General features: G+C 39.9%; 1 protein-coding gene across 1 annotated transcript in view; it reads left to right on the top strand.

The window, feature by feature from the left end:
• The window catches only part of cpne7 (copine VII), a 171,555-nt gene that overhangs the window by 1,043 nt on the left and 155,550 nt on the right, over positions 1-14,962 (top strand). The gene's annotated exons all lie outside the window — the stretch shown is intronic.

The following is a 14,962-nucleotide window of genomic DNA, read 5'->3' as shown; positions in this document are numbered from 1 at the left end:
CTAGAGATAATGAGATGAGATGAGATATTTATATCTACATTAATTTTTATACTAATTTCGTGCAAGAGAATGCACAGTCACCTGTTCATACGTCGTGTTCAGGAACAAACTAACGTTAATGGCGCTAAAATGCCTGGAGAGACGCCCCTAGGATTGTCCGCTTTGCTTATACAGACTTCTCGTGCAGTGGGAGGAAAAAAAATGTGCTGCTACGTCTTCCATATGTAAAAGAACTGTCGAGGAGACGACGGGAACAACCTCGAACTTCAATCGTCATTTGGCAAGACTCCACCCAGAGAAGGAAGTGACATGCTATGTTCATTGCTCTGTTGATAGTGGGTGGGGCTTGCTTGCTGAGCAATGAACTAGCTAGTGTTAACCCTCTCATGTTATTTGCCCTGTTGATAGTGGGCGGGGCTTGCTGAGCAATGAACAAGCTTTTTATCTTTAGCCTGTTAACAAAAATAGGGCAGTCGAGCAGCAACGTTAGTCCAACACAGTAGCAGAGATGCTTTCACATAAAGGCAGCAACAGCCACCGTCAAATAGTGCAGGTGGAGTCTTGTTCTCGGACTCGACTCGGATCAAGAGTGGACTCGGACTCGACTCGAAGTTTTCTTTAATGACTCGGACTTGACTCGGACTTGACCACTGGGGACTAGAAACTGGACTCGGACTTGAGGTTTAGTGACTCGACTATAACCCTAACATTAACTGGATATATTTTTGCGCCAGATTAGACTAGCATCAATTCGAGGAGCTAATTAATTGACTTAGCAGCAAGTCAAATTCTAGCTAATGGTAAATAACACAGAACTTGAATAATGTTTTCATGCAAAATGATCATCTTCTATCAGTGTTTTTCATAAGTAATCAAAGTTTAACCAAATTTAATTTCAGATAAAAACTTTTACTTAAGCATTGTGCTGTTTAACAAAGAAAAACGGACATAATCGTTGATGTGCTGAAGATTTCTAGCATCAGAGATAAAGCTGGATAAAGTTTGGACACACCTTCTATCTAATTCAATGTTTTTTCTTTATTTTTATGAATTAAAAGTCACTTCATGTCTTAAAGTAATGATGGATGTCATTTCTTTTTACTTAGTTGTTCAGTTCTTGATATAATACTGTATGGATTACTACAGTTGTGGATGGAATCGGGCTATTTTATTATTTGTATTTTTATTACTTACTATTTACTTTTTGATGATTTCAAACACATTAAGAAGGCAAGAAACTCGTCCACTAATTACCTTTTGAAAAGCATTCCAGGTGACGACCTCATGAAGCTGGTTAAGGTAATGCCAATAGTGTGCAAAGCGTCATCAAGGTAAACGCTGGCTACTTTGGAGAATCTAAAATATGAAGACATTTTGTTTTTTAACACTTTTCTTCTTTGCCACATAATTTCATATATGTTCCATGTATTATTTCATAGTTTTGATGTCTTCAGTATTGTTCTACAATGTAGACTAGAAGGGCCCTCGGTAGAGTCTATACCTCCGCCAAGCCACATATTATCAACATCAACATCAAAATCAAATATCCTGAACCGAGGATAATACTGAAGCTGTCCACCAAATTTCATCCAAATCCATTCACTACTTTTTGAGTTATGTTGGGAAAAGATAAAAAAGTCCTGGATCCACATACATATCTGGATTTGCATCAAAATCTAATCACTTTTTCCTTGGCCCATGTTCCACCGTTTTCACCAGTTTTCATCAAACTCTGTTCACTACTTTTTGAGTTACATTAGGAACAGCCAAACAAACAAACAAACAAATGAAAAGTCATGCAGAGATCACAAACTTGCGAAAGTTTGTACTTGCGAAAATCACAAAGAAACGGAAGTTATGGCTGATTAGGTGTTTTTACAAGCTTTGACCTTGGTGACCTTGACCTTTGACCTTGGCCCACCAAAAACTAATGATGTCTTTGTGTGACCCTAGTGAGTTGTCCTGTGCATTTTGGTGATGCTTGGTCATGAAATGACGACACTAGAGCACCAAAAACAAACAAACAAACAAACAAACAAACAAACAAACAAACAAACAAACAAACGGACAGATCAACATACTTGCAAAAATCTCAGATTTTCACAAGTAACAAACAAACGGAGGTGAAAACACAACCTCCTCCAACATTCAAAATATAGAAAAACCTCTGAATGAGTGGGTGTGTCCAGACTTCAGAGTGGTAACAGTGGGTGTTTTCACACTTGGTCCCTTTCAGCCATCTAACCGAACTCAGATCGATGACTCAGCATTTTTTGCGCATATGTGAACACTCCAACCGTACCCAGACCCCTTTAAAGCGAACCGAACTGAGACCACTTCAGGAGGTGGTCTCAGTACGGTTCGCTAAAAATCAACGGTATGGTTCGCCTAATCTGCGCATTGTGAACAAAAAGCGCACCGGGTTCACTTCGCCTTTTTCACTGTAGTTTAACCTTCTTTGTTTGCCGTAGTTGGTCACGTGACTGTAGCAGGGAAACTCAATTTCCATTTGGAACTTACCACAGCCGCTGGAATAAATTTATTTTTCTTAATCCGCACTATTTTGATCAAAGAATACAGCAGGGCAAGCATGGCAGCAGACATTTTGATTCAAGAGAAAATTACCCAGAATTCCGTGCACTGGGGGTCTGAGGGCTCTAGAGGACCTGGTGTGAACAGAAAGAGGACTGAGGCCCCATCAAAGCTTAACTGGACCAGAAAGAGAACCCAGTCCTCTTTGTAATAAATTCGCAGTGTGAACACAAAAAGAACTGAGTTCTTTTTCTGTTGGTCCACTTTTTGGTCCACTTAAAGAGGACTGAGTCTGGTTCCTTTAAAGGGGACCAGGTGTGAAAACACCCAGTAACACTGATTCAAGGTATCACCTCATCACTAATTATTTTACTATAACAGCACGTCCTTTGTGTGTACTATAGCAGCACATCCATCCATTCTTTAGGTCCTGGTCACACTACAGCTCGTGATGGGTTTAATTTGCAAATACTTGGCGAAGAAAAATTGGTATCATCCCCACCAACTGTGCAATACATGGTGAATGTTCTCCAAGCTTCATGAGTTATTTTTTGGTGTGTCTTCGCCTTGTGAGTGGCCAAAAATGTCATGAAAAATTTCAGTGTGTGCATTGTTTTCGTCAGCAAACTAAGTGGCGAATACTTCCCAAAGCTCAGGGAACCTTCTTCGAGCCTCTTGAGATGTATTTGTCTCATCCATATCCCCGATGCTCATGGGAGCCTCATCAACACAGCGACTCGGCATAGCCAAACCTTCGCCAAGACTTAAAAAGCGCATTTACATTCAGGGATCCTTTGGAGCGCATTGTGCATGCTCTTGGGACCCAGTTGTTATTGGAAACACCTGAGCACAGTCAGCACGTGCATATAAGGACGCTGTTTTCACAGAGACTTTGCGAAGTATTCTTTCAGGTATGCAGCGGTAGACGGATGTAAGTGCAGGAAGTGTGTTTATTAGCAGGCGTGATATTTACAAAAACAAAATATGAGGCAAGGGCAGAGTAACAAAACACAAACGAAATCAAAAGCAGAGTCATAAACATGGCTAGAAACAAATGTGACCGTGAAGATGATGATAATACTTCGCAAAGACTTAGTGTCCTTATATGCGTGTGCTGATTGTGCTCAAATCAGCGTCAGGTGTTTCCTATAATGACTGGGTCCTGTGAGTAAGTGTGGCTGCTCAAGTGTGCGAAGGCATGACAGTTGTGTTCGCCTGCTGTGTGCCCATAACTTTTAGCTCGCCTGTATCTCGCCATGCATTGTCACCAAAACACCTCGTTTTCATCGATAACGTTTTGATCGCAAAGCATCACGAGCTGTAGTGTGACCGTAGCTTTATAGTATAATGCATTTAACCAGCTTATTGTAGATTTTAACTTATTAACTTGTTTGACTGGTCACTTAACCCTTTGATGCAAAACATGGGTCAAAAGTGACCCGGCTGAGTTTTTATCTTCTATATCTTTGCAATAAATTAATTCCATCATTCAGTATTCAAGGTATTCCTCAATTAACTTGTTTTTGATCATCTTACATCCTTATTTTATTTTTTCCTTTCTTACTTTTTGAATAAAAACCCTTTTTGTATCACTACCCTTCTAATGCACAACATGGGTCAAAAACAACCTGCATTCATTTTCCAGGTTATTTCATGTATGGCTGAGTGTTTCTATGAGATACTTTTGAGATAAATTCATTTTGTCATTTACTTTTCCAAATATGCAGTAAATACCTTGTTTTTGTATAGCACAAATCATCATTTTTATTTTTCCTTTCTTAAGTTATGAACAAGCACAGCTTTTGTAATTCTACATCAAGTTTACACACATGGGTCAGAAACGACCCGCATGCATTTACTACAGCGTTTGGTGGGAACTGTGAATTGTGCTTGTGTCAGACATTTCACAGCTCAGCACAGCGCCCTTTGCCCATCTAATACATGGAAGTAATGTTTTTCAATTGTTCTAACATTACCTTAGAAAAAAATTGATTATGTTTAGGTTACCTTGAGAGTGAGTAGATTACTTGTCAGAAAGTTACAAGTAATTACTATTAGCTACCTAGCTTTTTAGTTAGCTAATTTTATTGTAGTTGGCTTAGCTAAGGCCATTATTAAAAAATGTTCTGTTTCCGGTCCACCGGCCGGGTGAGTGCCGTTTGTGCGGTTGAACATTTTTTTTTTTAATGCCGGTTTTTTGACATTTTTTTCGGGTTCGTAAATCTAAAATCGAACTTGACATTTCCGCATTCCCAGGGCTTTCCACTAAGGCTCATACTAGCCAGCCATGACAAATAAGTAGCCAGCCGGGGGGAGTAAACACAAAATAAACTCCTGTGCACGCAGTTCCCAGGATTAAATGTATTTTCCACAGACCATTTATTTATTCACTTTACTCAAATACAAAGTAAAATGGCAGTAAATCTTCTTTCTTTTCTTGCGTATTGCATCATGAGGCGTTCCTGGCTTGTAAATCTCTTATTTTCGGTGCATGACACATTCACGCAGCTGAGCATGCTATGAATTAACAACGACAACGGTCTGCAGTGGGGCTACACAATTACACACTCAGCGAACATTTCTCCATTTGTGTATGAAAATACACTCCAATGACTCCGTTTGGTTTCATTTACAACCAACGGTGTCTTTTGATGCCAGCACGTAATTGAACGAGAGAAGACTGGTTTACCGGAGACAAAATAAGCGTTATCTCTGCCTCTGTTCCCTCCGACGGCCCCGACACACTACTGCCTCCGCCGAGTGCGCGCGCACTCTGAACTGAATCAGCTCTGTGCATGCGCCGTGTGGCACAAAAAAATGGCAGCCACCATGAAGGAAGGAGATCCGGAGTTTTCAAACATTTGCTTAAGTGTGAAATCGCAAAATGGTATTCTAGCGAACAACAAAATAGTAAAGATTCAGAAAAACAAATCATTCAGTGATCATTTTAATAGTGTAATTTCATCCGAACTAGGCCTAACGCTCGATTTAGAACTACAAGAAGTCCGTGTGTCGGACATTTTAAGTACCTTTGTAAAAGTTTTGCAAATGTTGCAGTCAGCATTTAAAATGCTAACTTAAAGGTTTTGTACAAGTTTCAGTTGATTAAACTGTCATTTTATTAAATGTGTCTGCTTTTGTAATAAAAAAGTACTGAAAGAAAAAGCAAACACAGCATTGCGATTTCTTATCCATCCATATAAAAAAAAAATCCCTCCCTCCCTACTGAAAATTTTTTTGCTCACCTGGTGGACAGGAAATGGATTTTTTTTAAGGATGGCCTAACTACATAGTTAATAAATAAATAAATAAATAAATAAATAACTGGCCCCATTCACTGCTAAAGTAATTACTTGAAACAAATTATTATTATAGTATTAAGACGAGGGCGGCACGGTGGTGTAGTGGTTAGCGCTGTCGCCTCACAGCAAGAAGGTCCGGGTTCGAGCCCCGTGGCCGGCGAGGGCCTTTCTGTGCGGAGTTTGCATGTTCTCCCCGTGTCCGCGTGGGTTTCCTCCGGGTGCTCCGGTTTCCCCCACAGTCCAAAGACATGCAGGTTAGGTTAACTGGTGACTCTAAATTGACCGTAGGTGTGAATGTGAGTGTGAATGGTTGTCTGTGTCTATGTGTCAGCCCTGTGATGACCTGGCGACTTGTCCAGGGTGTACCCCGCCTTTCACCCGTAGTCAGCTGGGATAGGCTCCAGCTTGCCTGCGACCCTGTAGAACAGGATAAAGCGGCTAGAGATAATGAGATGAGATGGTAATTAAAAACAAGATATTTAAAGAATACTTGGAATATTCAATCATAAAATAAATTGCTTTCAAAAGATAGAGCGAAGAAAAACTCAGTCAGCATGAAATAACCTGGAAAATGAATGCGGGTCATTTTTGACCCATGTTGTGCATTAGAAGGGGTGTGCATATGTTTTGCATCAAAGGGTTAAATTGAAATGAATTGAGTTTAAGCCAAACTTCAGTACCTCAAAAACTTCAACCTATAATTAATGCGCTCAAATGTGTCCTGTTGGTGGAAATTTCATGAATAAAAAGTTTGACATCTCTAATAACTAGCCAAAATAATCATTGCACACATTTAAATAACAGGAGCAACTTTTGAATAGTTTGCAAGTTGGATTATTTTCAAAGGATGTGAAATAAATAAAGTGAACTTTATTTTCCTGTCAGAGAACTCCTCGGCTGCAAACATATGTATAAAGAAAAAAGACGTTCTCTCGAGGGATTGTTGCACCGCAGCAGTAGAGGACTGTGTGCGAAATAAAAGAAGCAGCTCAGTTTTCCATTTGAAAGAAGTCGTGTTCAGTCAAACATTACCTGAATCCACAGTGACGGTTTTGCAGACAGTCTATGATTTCTGTCTGCAGGACTACGTCAGGCTGAGGGATGAAATCTTAATCCTGTCACTTTATTATTTCAACTGCGCGTTACAGAGAACAGAGGAAACCCAGTGAAGGATGGCACTTGGGTTCAGACAGCACCACTGCTGTCAATTCTCTTCGCATGATCAAATGATGCTGCGTAAAACAGAACAAACTCGGCAACTAATTGCCCCCTCTCGTTACTCTCTTTACTCTCTTTATGCGTGCCTCGATCCAGCAATTTTCAACCCTGCTGCGTTTTTGAATCCACAGTTTGTCACGACGAAACACTGATCACCTCCGTTCCCAGCACGCAAGAGGAACAAAGACGACGGCTGAGGAATAGCTGGAATGATATTTCGAAATATGAAGGTTTCAAGCGATGCTTCTTTAGCCTCCCTGTCCAACCAGAAAGAAATGACGTCCCTGCCTATTTTGTCTCGTTCAAAACGCTTTCATTTTATACAATTCCATGCTTATAAAGATATATGAAAATGAAATGAAAACAAGAAGAATGACTGTAGAAAGCTGTTCCTTCTCATTAGTCAGAAGACAAACCTGGAGTGGAATGCATGACTCTCTCGAACTGCAGGAAGGTCATTAATTCTGATGGAGACAAGACAGAGTCGGACAAAATCTATGATAATGTATGCAAATGGCCTGGAGGGAGAGTTTTCGGTTGGACTGTGTGTGCACGCTGTCAGGACACATTTCACAAAGCATCCATTGCACAGAGCCTTTATTTACCATCCACTTTGTTTGATAACTTTAGAAACCATTGTTGATCAGATCAGTTGAACTCAAATTCAACCACAACCCCAATTCCAAAAAAGTTGGGACGCTGTGTAAACTGTAAATAAAAACAGAATGCGATAATTTGCAAATCGTGGAAACCCTATATTTCATTGAAAATAGTACAAAGACAACATATCAAATGTTCAAACTGAGAAATTTTATTGTTTTTTGAAAAATATTTGCTCATTTTGAATTTGATGTCGGCAACATGTTTCAGAAAAGTTGGGACAGGGGCGTGTTTACCACTGTGTTGCATCACCGCTACTTTTAACAACACTCTGTAAACGTTTGGGAACTGAGGAGACCAATTGCTGTAGTTTTGAAAGAGAGATGTTGTCCCATTTTTGCCTGATATACAATTTCAGCTGTTCAACAGTTCGGGGTCTCCTTTGTCGTATTTTGCGCTTCATAATGCACCAAATGTTTTAAATGGGAGACAGGTCTGGACTGCAGGCAGGCCAGTTTAGCACCCAGACTCTTTTACTACGGAGCCATGCAGTTTTAATATGTGCAGAAAGCGATTTGGCATTGCCTTGCTGAAAGAAGGAAGGTCTTCCCTCAAAAAGATTTTGTCTGGATGGCAGCATGTTGCTCTGAAACGTGAATATATCATTCAGCATTAATGATGCCTTCCCAGATGTACAAGCTACCCATGTCATGTGCACTAATGCCCCCTCATACCATCATAGATGCTGGCTTTTGAACTGTGCACTGATAACAAGCCGGATGGTCCCTCTCCTCTTTAGCCTGGTGGACGTGGTGTCCACGATTTCTAAAAAGAATTTCTACTTTTGATTCATCAGACCTTGGGACAATTTTCCACTTCGCCTCAGTCCATCATAAAAGAGCTTGGGCCCAGAGAAGGTGGTGGTGTTTCTGGATATTGTTTATATCTGGTTTTAACTTGCATTTGTGGATGCAGTAATGAAGTGTTTTCACAGACGATGGTTTTCCGAAGTGTTCCTGAGCCCATACAATGATTTCCACTACAGACACCTGTCTGTTTTTAATGCAGTGTCTCCTGAGGACCTGAAGATCACAGGCATCTAATGTCAGTTTTCAGTCTTGTCTCTTGCATACAGAGATTTCTCCAGATTCTCTGAATCTTTTAATGATATTATGGAGCATAGATGATGTGATCCCCAAATTCTTTGCAGTTTTACATTGAGAATGTTACGTTATTCTTAAACTGTTGCACTGTTTGCCCACGCAGTCTTTCACCACAGAGCGGTGAACCCCTCCCCATCTTTACTTTTGGGAGACTCCGCCTCTCTGGGATGCTCTTTTTATACCCAATCATGTTACTGACCTGTTGCCAATTCAACAAATTAGGGTTGCTGTTTTTTTGCCTTGTCCCAACTTTTTTGAAACGTGTTGCTGACATCAAATTCAAAATGAGCATATATTTTCCAACCCACAATAAAATTTCTCAGTTTCAATATTTGATATGTTGTCTTTATACCATTTTCAATGAAATACAGTATAGGGTTTCCATGATTTGCAAATCTTCACATTCTGTTTTTATTTACAGTTTACATAGCATCCCAACTTTTTTGGAATTGGGGTTGTACAATTTAATGTCCAGCTACATAAAGTTTCTTGCTCACAAAAAGCTGTATAAATAACTAAATTAACTGAATGGTGAAAACTCTTCTGTGAGATCAGATCACACTGCTGGTAAATGCAGTCAAACCATCTATGACTAACACACAAGGACTTGTTGAAGGATAAAGCTTCTCTGTCACGATTCGTTATGAGATCGTCCTTGTGTGTGTGTGTTTTTGTGTGGACTGAGTTGTTCATGGAGCTGTCTGGGACAAAGACAGTAGAAGGCATCAGGTTTCTCTGTGGTGACGTCAGAACAGAAATTTGGGGATGCGTCTACTTTCAGGTCAATTGTTCCTTGGCCCATGGATCACTGTGCAACTTTCTTCCAAATTTCATCAAAATTCATTCACTGGGGGTGTCGTGGCTCAGGTGGATAAGGCACCATACCATAAATCTGGGGACCCGGGTTCGATTCCAGCCTGAGGTCATTTCCTGATTCCTCCCCGTCTCTCTCTCCTGCTCATTTCCTGTCTCTACACTGTCCTATCCAATAAAGGTTCAAAAAGCCCAAAAAAATATTTTAAAAAAATTCGTTCACTACTTTTTGAGTTACGATGGGAAAAGGCAAACAAATAGAGGAGAAAACATCACCAACACAAGTGTTGCCAGGCAAAAAAATCTCGCCCGGTTGCACTTATGATGAATATGAAGGAAGATATCGCAAAAAAAACGATTTTGTCCTTTTTGGTGACCTTGACCTTGATTTTGACCTTGTGTGTGAATATAATTGGCCAATAAACATGATTCTGATTCTGATTCTCATTCGCACACTGTACTGCTCTCAGCTAATCAGAACACATTTGAATGAAGGAAGATATCATGAAAAATTGATTTTGACCTTTTTGGTGACCTTGACCGGATGACCCTCAAAATGTTGGAGGTTCTATTTGAGACCAATGCCCGTCTATCCTGAAAGTTCCATAAAGATTGGTCCAGCCATTTTCCCGTAATATCATTAACAAAAAAAACCCCAAAGAAACAAAGAAACCCCACTGAAAATAATACCTTGCCTCCTGGTGGACTCCGTCCTGGGCAAGGTAAAAATTGGCGGAGTTAATAACCAGAAAATTATGACTTACCATGTACCTTGTCATACACACTCGAGTCTCCACACATTTTTCTCTTCACGTTCATACTGTTTCAAACACTTTTTCAACCTCTCTTAATACCGTTATACATGAGTTTCAGTTTTTAATCACCTGCTGGCTGAAAGGCCAGAAGGAGGATTATGTTGTGGTGATTTCCGTCCATCCATCTGTCCCGGGAAGGGTGCTCACCTTCTGAAATCAACTCCTCTCACGATTTTTGGAGGAATTTCACAAAACTTGGCAGGATTCTTTGTTATATGTCGATAATACGCATATTGTAATTTCGTTCAATTGGGTCACATTTTACCAGAGTTACAGCCCTTGATTAGCAAAATTATTATCCTTTGACAGTTTCATGAGAGTGTGTTTTCCTTCTGAAATCAACTTCTCTCACAATTTTTGGAGGAATTTCACCAAACTTGGCAAAAGGCATTGTTATATATTGGTAATACGCATATTGTTATTTTGTTCAATTCGGTCGTATTTTACCAGAGTTACAGCCCTTGATTAACAACCTTGTACTTTCACAATTTCATGAAGGTGTGCTCGCCTTCTGGCATCAACTCCTTTCACAATTTTTGGACAAATTTCTCGAAGCTTGGCAAAAGGCCTTGTTATATAATGGTAATACGCATATTGCAATTTCATTTCATTTGTGAAAATTTTCCCAGAGTTATAGCCCTTGATTAACAAAATTATAATTTGACAATTTCATGAGGGTGTGTTTTCATTCTGAAATCAACTCCTCTCACAATTTGTGGAGGAATTGACACATTTTGGAGGAGTTGGCACATGAATTTGGATCGCTATGTGTAGTCACAAAACAGACATAACCCGAATCAATTTTGTTTGTAATCAGATAGAAACTGTTAAAACATCAGAGAAGCTCTTGCACTGCGGTTGGAAACAAAATCTCCATAAAATGACACAAGAGCTGTGATTTGATTCTGTATGTTAACGTATTTCCTTCCAGGAAGTCAGTGTGATTTTTGAAATTTGACTGATTTACACAACAGCCAATAGCGTTCAAGATACAAATTTGACAGTAGCTTCGGAAAGTAGAGAAATATGAAGAGGAGCGTTCAATGAGAATCTTTTTTCCAGCTGTGGAGAGAACTTTAACGAGCTTGATATCCTAGATGTCACGATGCTAAGTGTTTCTGAGGTGATGGAAAGCCACAGGATAATCACCAGCAGACATCTCACATATCTGAATAATACAGTGTCTTGCAAAAGTATTCATCCCCCTTGGTGTTTGTCCTGTTTTGTCGCATTACAAGCTGGAATTAAAATGGATTTTTGGAGGGTTAGCACCATTTGATTTACACAACATGCTGACCACTTTAAAGGTGATCATTTTGTTTTTTTTTTTATTGTGACACAAACAGTAATTAAGATGAAAAACAGAAATCTGGAGTGCGCATAGGTATTCACCCCTTTTGTATGAAAACCCTAAATAAGAGCTGGTCCAACCAATTCACTTCATAAGTCACATAATTAGTTGATTAAGTTCCACCTGTATGCAATCAAAGCGTCACATGATCTGTCACATGATGTCTGTATAAGTCAATCTGTTCTGGAAGGACCCTGACTCTACAACACTACTAAGCAAGCAACATGAAAACCAAGCAGCCTCCAAACAGGTCAGAGACAAAGTTGTAGAGAAGTATCGATCAGGGTTGGGTTATAAAAATATCCCAAACTTTGAGTTTCCCAAAGAGCATCATTAAATCCCTTATAGCAAAATGGAAAGAATATGGCACTACTACAAACCTGACAAGAGAAGGCACCGCCCACCAAAACTCACAGACCGGGCAAGGAGGGCATTAATCAGAGATGCAACAAAAACACCAAAGATAACACTGAAGGAGCTGCAAAGATCCACAGTGGAGATGGGAGTATCTGTCCATAGGACCACTTTAAGCCGTACACTCCACAGAGCGGGGCTTTATGGAAGAGTGGCCAGAAAAAAAGCCATTGCTTAAGAAAACACATTTGGAGTTTGCCCAACAGCATGTGGCAGACTCCCCAAACACATGGAAGAAGATTCTTTTGTCAAATGAGACTAAAACTGAACTTTTTGGCCATCATGGGAAATGTCATGTGTGACACAAACCCAACCCCCTGAGAACACCATTCCTACAGTGAAGCATGGTGGTGGCAGCATCATGTTGTGGGAATGTTTTTCATCTGCAGGGACAGGAAAGCTGGTCAGGACTGAAGGAAAGATGGATGGCACTAAGTACAGGGCAATTCTGGAGGAAAACCTGTTTGAGTCGGCCAGAGGTTTCAGACTGGGATGAAGGTTTACCTTCCAGCAGGACAATGACCCTAAACATACTGCTAAAGCTACACTGGAGTGGTTTAAAGGGAAACATTTAAATGTCTTGGAATGGCCTAATCAAAGCCCAGACCTCAATCAAATTGAGAATCTGTGGCATAACTTGAAGATTGCTGTACACCAATGCAACCCATCTAACTTGAAGGAGTTGGAGCAGTTTTGCCTTGAGGAATGGGCAAAAATCCCAGTGGCTAGATGTGCTAAGCTAATAGAGACATACCCCAAGAAAGAGACTTGCAGCTGTAATCACAGCAGAAGGTGGCTCTCCAAAGTATTGATTTTTTTTTTTTTGGGGGGGGGGGGGGATTGAATACCTATGCACACTCCAGATTTCTGTTTTTTCATCTTAATTATTGTTTATAACACAATGAAAGAGCAATTTTCACATTTAAAGTGGTAGGCATGTTGTGTAAATCAAATGGTGCTAACCCTCCAAAAATCCATTTTAATTCCAGTTTGTAATGCGACAAAACAGGACAAACACCAAGGGGGACGAATACTTCTGCAAGACACCGTAGATAAAATTATATAAAATGGTGATCCATCAGTGTGAAGTAGTGACATTTAGGCACTGAAAAGCCCCAAGCTGCCAAGTCACACAAACTAAACCCTCTTCCAAATGACTGGACACCAACCACTTCTTCCCAACCAAGAGATACCTGGAAAAGGGAATAGTGTCCAGGAAGACGCGCGCCATGAATGTCAAGCTGTTTCTGTTGAGCAAGACACACCCCTAAGGGCGGTACATATCCTAGAGAGCATTTAATTGGACGAACATAAGATTTTATTGTATCTTTTTTCATATATTGCTTTGACATTGATGTGTATAAGACTAAGGGGCAGGTACGCTCTGAAACACACTGGAATTTTGATTCCAGGGACACTTCAAGTTTGCTAGAACTCTACAATGCTAGAACTTTACTTGCAATCGATTAAATATTCACTGTAAAAATCTTCTATAACCCACAACATAAAAATGTGAAATGTTACTAAGCATGTGCGGACATCAGATGTGGGATATGACAACATTCGTAGGTTGTGCATAATTTATTTGAAATACATTTCTGCACAGGAACACTAGCTGCTGAATATAAGTCGAACAAAGAAGCCTAAATTCCAGTGTACATCAACGTAGGCGTCTTGTGTGTCACATCACTACCTCGCTCGGCGTGACGGGTACTTCCTTGTGTAAACTCAAGGCCGTAATTATGCCATCAGTTGTTGCATCTGCTAAGCTCCAGGTCTGCATGTTAAACTATGAGCCATCGTTAATTCTTTTGAACACATGATTCACTGTTGAATGAGTCAGTCTCAGTACACACTGCTGTGACATTGAAAGTGTCACATAACAATACATTAAATCAGACCTCCTTGCGGCGGTACAGTCAGATTGAATGAAGCAATTATTTAAAAAATTGTACAGCTTTATTAAATGGCAGCTGATAAATAGCTCAGAATGATAAAATGAAGGATAAAATGGTCAGATGAGATGTAAATGACATGACTAGCTTTGTCTCAGATTTGTTTCATTCTAATGCATCAGGAAATTCAGTGAGTTCAGTACCTAAGGCTTTTAACCACAAGTTTAAAGGTAGACTGCTGTTCAGATTTTTCAAGTTTAGGTCATAAAAACAATTTTCCCTGACACACAATTATTTTTGTTGAGTAGATCGAAAGCTACTGAAGTCGAATCACAGGCTTCCAATTTTATTAGGTTTTTATCCCCCGCTGGCCGAAAGGCCCGAAGGGGGATTATGTTGTAGCAAATTCTGTCCGTCCCTCCATCCGTCCGTCCCAGGAAGGGTACTAACCTTCTGAAATCAACTCCTCTCATAATTTTTGGAGGAATTTCATGAAATTTGGCAGGATTCTTTATTATATGTCGCTAATACACATAGTGTAATTTCGTTAAATTGGGTCGCATTTTACCAGAGTTACAACCCTTGATTAACAAAATTATAATTTGACAATTTCATGGGAGTGTGTTTTCCTTCTGACATCAATTCCTCTCACAATTTTTGGAGGAGTTTCATGAAATTTAACAGAATTCTTTAATATATGTCGGTAGTATGCATATTGCAATTTCATTAAATTCAGTCGCATTTTACCAGAGTTCCAGCCCTTGATTAACAGCCTTGTACTTTGACAATTTCATGAAGGTGTGCTTGCCTTCTGACATCAACTCCTCTCACAATTTTTGGACGAATTTCTCGAAGCTTG

The sequence above is a fragment of the Neoarius graeffei genome, chromosome 15, assembly GCF_027579695.1.
Source record: "Neoarius graeffei isolate fNeoGra1 chromosome 15, fNeoGra1.pri, whole genome shotgun sequence".
NCBI lineage: Eukaryota > Metazoa > Chordata > Actinopteri > Siluriformes > Ariidae > Neoarius > Neoarius graeffei.
This window is presented reverse-complemented; position numbering and strand designations above follow the sequence as displayed.